We start from the raw sequence: 9,390 nt of genomic DNA, 5'->3' as shown, positions 1-9,390 counted from the left end.
TTTTTTTTTTACCCCTGTCTGCTCTTCCCGTGGGTGGGGGGGGGGCCTGGGCATTGATTTTTTTCTTTTTTTTTTTTTTTTTTTTTTTTTTTTGCTCTGGGGGAAATAAAACAATGGAAGGCGGCAGCCTGCTAAATCAGCCGTTCTTTTGAATCTTTTCCTTGTTTTCACCTCCTCTTACTGCCATCTTTCGTTGGACTTACCCGGACAGATTTAATTTCATAGGGTTTAACGGTAAAGTGAAAGACTGCCATAGAGGGATGGTGAGGTCTGGAAATTATTGTTGAGTTAATCTCAATCACTAATACATCTAAAGCTCAGAGATGAAAGGAAATGAAAGTTAAAGAAACCAACTCAAAGGAAAGGTGTTAGTTTATTAAATCCTCAGCTCTTCCCTAGAGAAAGAGCTGATGAGAATGAAAAAGAGGGCTCCTCCTCCGTTAGCATTTTAATAGGATCTAGAATTTTAAAAGGCTATCGACGTCTGGTGTAAACACAAGACAAGGATGCTGGAATCTGCCCCTTAGTGACCTGGTTGGAAGGACCAACGTGGGACCTGGAGACAGAAGCTCTGGCTCACACTTCAGCTCCACCACCTAATTTTGGGAATGTTCTCGGGCAAATCCCAACCATTGGAACAACATAGCAACTACTTGAGAGGCTTGCCATGAAAATGCAAGATGTAGACATAGAGCTAACCCTACAACATTAAGAAATGGCTTATTAGTTGCTCAGTAAAGTTAATTCACCCCTCCACTCTTATTACTTACTACAAGGAAATACTTGTAACTTTTTCAACTGAGGGATTATGGACATATAGCATTATATTAGTTTTAGATGTACAACATACTGATTCCCTATTTGTATACATTGCAAAACCGTATTTCTTTTTATTGAGAAATAACAGGTATCACACTTTAAACTATCTAATATTATTCAAAAGCAAAAGACCAAAAAAAAAAAAAAAAGAAAGAAACAAAAAAAAGAGACCGATACGATTTGATTAATGTCAACTAAAGACTTGTTCAGCATTATCAGGGCACAAATTCATTCTACCTTTTGACTTCTTAGGTTAAAATACATTCAAAGACATTTATGCCCCGTGAAATATTTTTTTTTGAAGTTTGTGGAAGTCCAGAGGTTCCATGTTGAGAATTAAGGAACATGTCAATGAAATTTAACGTGTATGAAATAGGGGGGTGGGGGAATCTCACTTTGTAACTGTACTTTATATGCCGTTTGTGCAGAGGAATCATTCCAACCCCCTCTTTTTGTTTCAAACACCTAGGCCAGGGCCCCAACCCACAGGAGCCACACAGTAAACAGTTTGCTGGTGAAAAATATCACCAAAACATGGCATCCAACAGAGGAATTAATATTCATGCTAAACAGATTTCTCAGTCCTCTGTCTAAGCCAGGGTATCTGAGATTTACTGAAGAAATCGGGCTGGAGACAACAGCCAGAATCTAGAGCAGCGTCATACGTACGAGAGTAATCAGTGGATGATTTGTAATGCTTCTGCAGCATATATTACGTATCACTAGACCTTTCTAGACATTTTGTGATCTATTTGCCTAAGCTCCTGTGACATGGTGATTTTTTGACCTTTTTATTGTAAAATAAAACAGAAGATACAGACAACTACACAAAGTATACAACTTAGTGAATTATAAGATAAATTAATTTTCCACTCATACTCAAAGGCTTTCTACCATGTTCCCCATCCCCACGACGGCTCCGTACCAACGCTAACATACAGTAATTCCGTCTTTGCACTTCTTGAGGGTTTTATTCAAGAGAGCTTCCTTAGACACGTCTACTTTTAAAAACTGATGTCTTTTAAATTGCTTTCATTATATAGGATTCTCCTCCAGCCCCTTTTTCCTTTTCTTGCTTTTCACTTTTTACAAGAACCAGGCATTTCAACCTTGTCCATAGGTTGTAGTTTGGGTAGCTATCAAGCTGGCCGATCTGTCTTGATGTGAGGATTCAGATGGATTCTAAAAGTATACCTCCTTCCTCTCCCCGTTAGCACAGTATTTCATTAAACATTTTGGGACACCTACCTTACGCCAGCCATTGTGCTGTATTCTCAGTATATAACAATGACCAGTGAGAAGCTTTCGCTCGTTCTCACGAAGCCTGCGCTCCAAGAAAGTTTACAGTGTCAAACAGCCAATTATAGTTCAATACGTTCTGACAAGAACGACAAAATGTTGAGCGAGGTGCCTGGGTGGCTCACGTAAGCATCTGGCTCTATGATTTTGGCTCGGGTCATCATCTCATCGTCTGTGAATCAAGCCCCGCGTCAGGCTTTGCAGCACCAAGCCTCCTGGGATTCTCTCTCCCTCTCTCTCTGCCATGTGTACGCTCTTTCTCTTTCTCAAAATAAATAAATAAACATTAAAAAAAAAAGAACTACAATACGTCACGAAGTATAAGGGAAAGACAACTATTTTGCATTTCTCTTTCTTGGGTATAAACAAAGACAGGGATTCAGTTAAGGCCAAAGACTTAATTTCCCATAAGTTCCCTAAAATCAAACAAAACCACTTACAGTCAGGAATTCTGCTAAGGAGCATTAACTATTTTTTATTTTTTTAATTTTTTTTTTCAACGTTTATTTATTTTTGGGACAGAGAGAGACAGAGCATGAACGGGGGAGGGGCAGAGAGAGAGGGAGACACAGAATCGGAAACAGGCTCCAGGCTCCGAGCCATCAGCCCAGAGCCCGACGCGGGGCTCGAACTCACGGAGTGCGAGATCGTGACCTAGCTGAAGTCGGACGCTTAACCGACTGCGCCACCCAGGCGCCCCAAGGAGCATTAACTATTAATCGTGGTCCCGATGATCTGAATATAAAATTCAATGTCTATCTTATTTATCAGAAAGGATTTTAATTTAGTTTCAGGGAGATTGGTTAGTTCATATTAGTCAGGAAGATATTCACTTAGATAACAAACACTCATTGTACTATATGCAAGGACCTGTTTTAAGTACTTTATAAATATTGACTAATGTTAATATTAATATTTGAAATGTCACAAATGGTGTATTAATGTACTCAATTATTCACAAACTGTGTATATAAGAGTTGCATCCTTTGTAGCATAAAGTGTTCCCTGTGGGGCGGTGAGGGGGGGGACAAGGAATCAACATGAACTAGAGTGCTGACCGTGTGGTGCTTACATTTAGTGGGCAAAGTCATAGAATAACAAATAAACAGCTAAATAAATAAATTCATAAATGAGATAATTTCTGACACAGTCAATTTTATGAACAAAGTGAAAAGGTGACGGGACAAAGAGTAAGTTGAAGAGGCAGGGTGGTTACAGATGGCTTCTTCCATATGACTGAAAAAGAACCAGAGGAATATTGTATCTCTTATTGATAAATATTTTGCCTCATGGCCCCCTCCATAGCACTTTGACTATCCCTTCTTGTCTTCTGATGTGGAATTGTCTTCTTTTCGTCTCCAAGCTTTTATAATTCTTCTGGAATTCAATAATTAGCCATCCACTCCTCCCAGTCGACCTCGTTCTCTCCACTCTGCTACAATCTCTGGATCTGCTTAAGGTCTGACCAACAACCAACAATTTCTCCCTCCTATTGACTTGCTAGTCATCAGCCCAGTCAAACCTGAAATCTTACCATCTTATAATCTGTATTAATATCTAGTCTCAATTAAAAAATAAAACCAAATCATAGGGTTTTTTTTTTAATTTTTAAAAATTTATTTATTTATTCTTGAGAGAGACAGGGCATCAGCAGGGGAGAGGGAGAGAAAGAGAGACAGAATGTGAAGTAGGCTCCAGGCTCTGAGCTGTCATCACAGAGCCCCACACGGGGCTTGAACTCACGAACCACGAGACCCTGACCTGAGCTGACGTCGGATGCTTAACTGACTGAGCCAACCAGGTGCCCCCCAAATCATAGCTTTAAGGAATATTTACCTTTCCCAAGAAAAATAATGACCACTGATTATTTAATTTAAACATGATATCCCATAGTGTTCTTTGCTCATGTGTTCTGACTTGGTAATATAGTAGGAAACCCATTTTGACTCCTATTAACATTTACAAGGATGTGTAGGCTTCTTGAAAATGGCTTTCTAGGGGCGCCTGGGTGGCTCAATCGGTTAAACGTCCGACTTCGGCTCTGGTCATGATCTCGCGGTCCGTGAGTTCGAGCCCCCCGTCGGGGTCTGTGCTGACAGCTCAGAGCCTGGAGCCTGCTTCGGATTCTGTGTCTTTCTCTCTCTCTGACCCTTCCCTGTTCACATTCTGTCTCTCTCTGTCTCAAAAATAAATAAACATTAAAAAAAAAAAAAAAAAGAAAATGGCTTTCTACTTCAAATTCAAATCTACATACACAAAAACATTCAGAAATGAGAACGGAAAAAAGAAATCAACTGAAGCAAGTATTCAATGGAAACCAGTTTGGATACCCTTTATAATATGATAGTGATGTGAAGGTGTGTTTATTCAATTATTTTTTGGAGCCACATGAGTTCAAAAAGGACTCGGGTTGGTTGTGTTATTCCTTTACTGCTTTCATTTGTTACAATCAAAAGTAGCTGGGAGATCGACTTTTAGAATTTTAAAATGCTCTAGTTTCCTCTTAATTTTTTTTTGTATCTGTTACAACTTGACACAAAGGAACAAGTAAGAGTTTTACAGTAGGTCAGACCTGAGGCTGAATCCCAACTTGGGCTAGGTAATGAAGCAATACATTTAATTTCTCTGGAACTTATTTTCTTTAGCCGCAGACATGGATATAAAGTCTGTCCCACCATGTTTGAGATTAGTGATTACGCGTGAAAACTGCCACGTGTCTTTAGCCAGGAACAAGTACTTATAAATCTCTGAACTCAGGAACATTGTGTTCCAATCAACTGATCTTTTGCTCATGCTATCCCATTGCAAATGGAAGTTCTTCCCCAAATCTCTCTACCTGGCAAACTCTTATCACCTCCCGAGGTTTAGCATAAGGGATTTCACCTTCAATGAAGACTTCGTTGAGGCAACATTATCTTCTTTATCGTTGGAGTTTCCTGTGCTACGTCCATTCCGTAGACTCTACTCATTTGCACCCCCTGAATATAGCGGCATATTACCGACTCTATAAACTGTAGCATATAAAACTGAAAAAATTACATGTGCCCACTACACCATTATATTTAGTAACCAATCATTTTTTTTTAATTTTTTTTAACGTTTATTTTAACGTTTTTTTTTAACGTTTATTTATTTTTGAGACAGAGACAGAGCATGAACGGGGGAGGGTCAGAGAGAGGGAGACACAGAATCTGAAACAGGCTTCAGGCTCTGAGCTGGCAGCACAGAGCCCGACGCAGGGCTCGAACTCCCAGACCGCGAGATCATGACCTGAGCTGAAGTCGGCCGCTCAACCGACTGAGCTACCCAGGTGCCCCAGTAACCAATCATTTTTAAGGCCTTTGATTTCTCTTCTTTTGTTACCATTACTAGCCACTGACTCTCTCTCTCTCATAGTTATTTCTTTCTTAAAAAAACAAAACAAAGTAAAAACATACATTATAATTGTAACGCCCGGAGCCAAGTAGAGAATAAAAGACTGTCCTGAAAGGCAGACACTAAGAAGTCAACAGCGGTTCCTAAGGTTCCTCACTAGCTAGTTGACTGGCTCCCAAACACCAGCCAGGAAGCAAATTCTCATCTTCAGAAAGCTGCCAACAGTACAAGCCATGAGCCTTGTGAGGTCCTATTAGAAACCACAACGAGATACCACCTCACACCTGTCAGAATGGCTAAAATTAAACTCAGGCAACAACAGATGTTGGCGAGGATGCAGAGAAAGAGGATCTCTCTGGCACTACTGGTGGGAATGCAAACTGGTGCAGCCACTGTGGAAAACAGTATGGAGGTTCCTCAAAAAAATTACAAATAGAACCACCCTATGACCCAGCAACTGGACTACTGGGTATTTACCCAAAGGATATAAAATGCTGACTCGAAGGGTCACATGCACCCCAGTGTCTATAGCAGCGCCTATCGACAATAGCCAAATTATGGAAAGAACCCAAATGTCCACCGACTGATGAATGGATAAAGAAGATGTGTTGTATATGTGTGTGTGTGTGTGTGTGTGTGTGTGTGTGTATACATATACAATGGAGTACTACTGGGTGATGAAAAAGAATGAAATCTTGCCTTTTGCAACATCATGGATGGAACTAGAGGGTATTATGCTAACTGAAATAAGTCAGTCAGAGAAAGATACATGATTTCACTCATATGTGGAATTGGAGAAACACAACAGATGAACTTAGGGGGAGGGAAGGAAAAATAAGGTAAAAACAGAGAGGGAGACAAACCATAAGAAACTCTTAAATACAGAAAACTGAGGGTTGATGGGGGTGGGGAAAGTGGGTGATGGGCATTAAGGAGGGCCCTTGTTGGGATCGAGCCCTGGGTGTTACATGTAAGTGATGAATCACTAAATTCTACGCCTGAAACCAATACTACACTGCATGCTGACTTGAAGTTAATTTTTGAAAAAAAATCATATTGAAGACTGGAAGTGGGAAAGCAGACAGAAACGGAAAATCATCCCCGGGGGGACGTGCTGAGCGCTGGGTGTTATCTAGATGCAAGGGTAACTAAAATATGTTTTAATTCAGGCATTTGTTTTAAAGAGCTAAAGACCCTTGATTTTGGAGTTCATTATTTTTAATTTAAGTCACCTTGCTCCGCCTTGCTTATGAAATGCTGAGTATTTAGAGAGGTAGTTTTCTTCTAAGGTTACAAACGGTCAGCTCGACAAATATGCCACTGTAATTTTATCTTTCCACATTATGCATGTACTTAATCACGGTCATTTTTTCTGTCTTCTACATTTGCGAGCTATTTGTTTCTATGGGGAATTTAGTAGTTTCAATTTTATTTTTCCTTACTTATAGGTTCCTTTTCCTTATTTTCACTACCTCTTCCAAAACCATCCTATTGATTTATTCTCGAATGGCTTGATCACGGCCTCAGATTCCTAAAGTCTCACATAAATAGGCATTATGCTTATAATGAAATCTGTTACCAATCAGCCCTTCATTTTGGCCTTGTTAAGCTGCCTTATTTAAACACTAAGCCTTGAAAAGATTGTGTCCCAAGCACATGCAGGCATAACCTCAGGTATACTCGGTTCACAGCATAGAAATAAATTCAACAGCATCCCACCTTTGATTTAAAAACAAATTTTTTTTTCAACGTTTATTTATTTTATTTTTGGGACAGAGAGAGACAGAGCATGAACGGGGGAGGGGCAGAGAGAGAGGGAGACACAGAATCGGAAACAGGCTCCAGGCTCTGAGCCATCAGCCCAGAGCCCGACGCGGGGCTCGAACTCCCGGACCGCGAGATCGTGACCTGGCTGAAGTCGGCCGCTTAACCGACTGCGCCACCCAGGCGCCCCCCACCTTTGATTTTAACTAAGTGCCTATCAGTTAGGTTGATAAAGTAGGGCATCCATTTACTTTTGTCTAACTCCATGCCTCAAATATAGGGAAACGTCAGGCCCAAATATTTTTATGGCGTGGTGGCACCCACTGGAGAAGTGTGATATTTAAGGACATTTTCCTTAGACATCCATTCACCAATTTGTAGAGCACCTGCTAAGGGCCAGGTCTCTGCTGGGCATGGGAAAATGGAAAACAAACATGATACAGGCCTCCCTCTCAAAGAGCTCTAATGGGAGAAAAGAGAGAGAAATGAGTGCAAAGATTCTCTGCGGTAAATATTATGGAAAAATTACACACACAGTGTTATCTGAGTGCACACGCCCAAGCGGTAATTTTGCTCAGCAAGTCAGAATGAGTTAGAAGAGTTGGGGCGTTTTTGTCTGTTTCTTGAAAAAAAAAAAAAAAGAAAGTTGAAGCCTCTTAAGAGAGGAGGGAAAGAAGGGAACTTCAGGCCGAAGAAACCACACAAGCAAAATGTGTGAAGATGTGTGTAATACGTTCAGTGGCAAAAAGTAATTAGAATGTAGAGTATAGGGTAGAAAGCAACAAAGATGGGCCTCAAAAGGAGGGTGAGAAAATGAGTACATCTTGGGAGCTGGGAGAGAGGAAGACAGAGAGTCATTCATTCTGGAGAAGAGAAGCAAGGGAAGATCAGGGAGAAAAGGAAAGGTTGCTTGTTGTACAAACGTGGCTAAAACTGTAGGTTACCACCAGGGGTCAGACACTGCTCTCAACCGTTCATCCAGATACTCTTGACGTGATTCCTCTTGGCTGTGTTTGTTGCTGTTGTATCATAGAAAACTTTAGGGACTTTAGTTCACTGTGGGGTGTTTATTACAAAGGTACTGAGAGTTAAGAACTAAGACTCAAAGACTTCATACACACACACACACACACACACACACACACACACACACACTACACCCCTCTGGTTTTCATTAGAAAAACAAAGTTGGGCTACAGCAGTGATTTTTAGAGCACTGGTGTTTCCACAGGGAGCTATCAAGGGCTGCTGCAGGGCATGAAGGGGGTCCTGGGCAGGTCTGTCGAAAGCCTCCCGTGTCCCTCACCTTTATCTCTGCTTTGGCTAGAGCAGCTCTGCTTTACCTACTTTCCTTACTGGTTTCTGTGTAAGTTTCATTGGTCAAAAATGAAAAATAATTTAATAGGCACTGGTCTGGCCAATCTCAAGTCTGTACTGGATGGGATATGACAATAATACAAAACTATTTGTTTAAAAAGTGGAACCAGGGGCGCCTGGGTGGCTCAGTCGGTTAAGCGTCCGACTTCAGCTCAGGTCACGATCTCGCGGTCCGTGAGTTCGAGCCCCGCGTCGGGCTCTGGGCTGGTGGCTCAGAGCCTGGAGCCTGCTTCCGATTCTGTGTCTCCCTCTCTCTCTGCCCCTCCCCCGTTCATGCTCTGTCTCTCTCTGTCTCAAAAATAAAATAAATGTTAAACAAATTTTTTAAAAAATAAATAAAAACAAATAAATAAAAAGTGGAACCGGACAGATGTCTCAAGGTTGATGGTGTAAATATGAAATATTTGACACGTGGATTTGATTTACTAGTATCTAAAAATATTTTTATGTTTACATTCGTTAGGAACATTCAGTCAGTCAAGCATCTGACTCTTGATTTCCTCTCAGGTCGTGATCTCACGATTCATGGGATCGAGCTCTGTGTCGGGCTCTGTACTGACAGTGCTGGGCCTACTTGGGATTCTCTCCCTCCTCTCTCTCTGCCCCTCCCCCTGCTTGCATTCTCTCTCTCTCCCTCTCTCACAACATAAACATTAAAAAAAATTTTTTTTTACAGTTTATTTATTTTTGAGAGGGAGACAGAGCACAGGTGGGTGAAGCGCAGAGAGAGAGGGAGACCCAGAATCCAAAGCAGGC

The 9,390-nt window shown here is 41.1% G+C and overlaps 1 protein-coding gene across 4 annotated transcripts in view; it reads right to left on the bottom strand.

Annotated features, from left to right (window-relative positions):
• The window catches only part of PTN (pleiotrophin), a 102,453-nt gene that overhangs the window by 27,913 nt on the left and 65,150 nt on the right, over window positions 1-9,390 (bottom strand). The window contains exons 1-2 of one of the 4 annotated variants that reach the window (XM_040471866.1): window positions 2,755-2,762; window positions 1,778-1,779 (exon numbers count right to left, since the gene is read on the bottom strand). The exons of 2 other annotated variants lie outside the window; for them this stretch is intronic. The gene's annotated coding sequence lies outside the window, so the exon portion shown is untranslated. Of the gene's footprint in view, window positions 1-1,777; window positions 1,780-2,754; window positions 2,763-3,615; window positions 3,619-9,390 lie in introns of those variants that run through there. One more of the 4 variants, XM_040471867.1, reaches the window with a different exon arrangement.

Source organism: Herpailurus yagouaroundi, unplaced genomic scaffold (genome assembly GCF_014898765.1).
Source record: "Herpailurus yagouaroundi ecotype Mexico unplaced genomic scaffold, PumYag 100, whole genome shotgun sequence".
In the NCBI taxonomy this organism is placed as follows: domain Eukaryota; kingdom Metazoa; phylum Chordata; class Mammalia; order Carnivora; family Felidae; genus Herpailurus; species Herpailurus yagouaroundi.
This window is presented reverse-complemented; position numbering and strand designations above follow the sequence as displayed.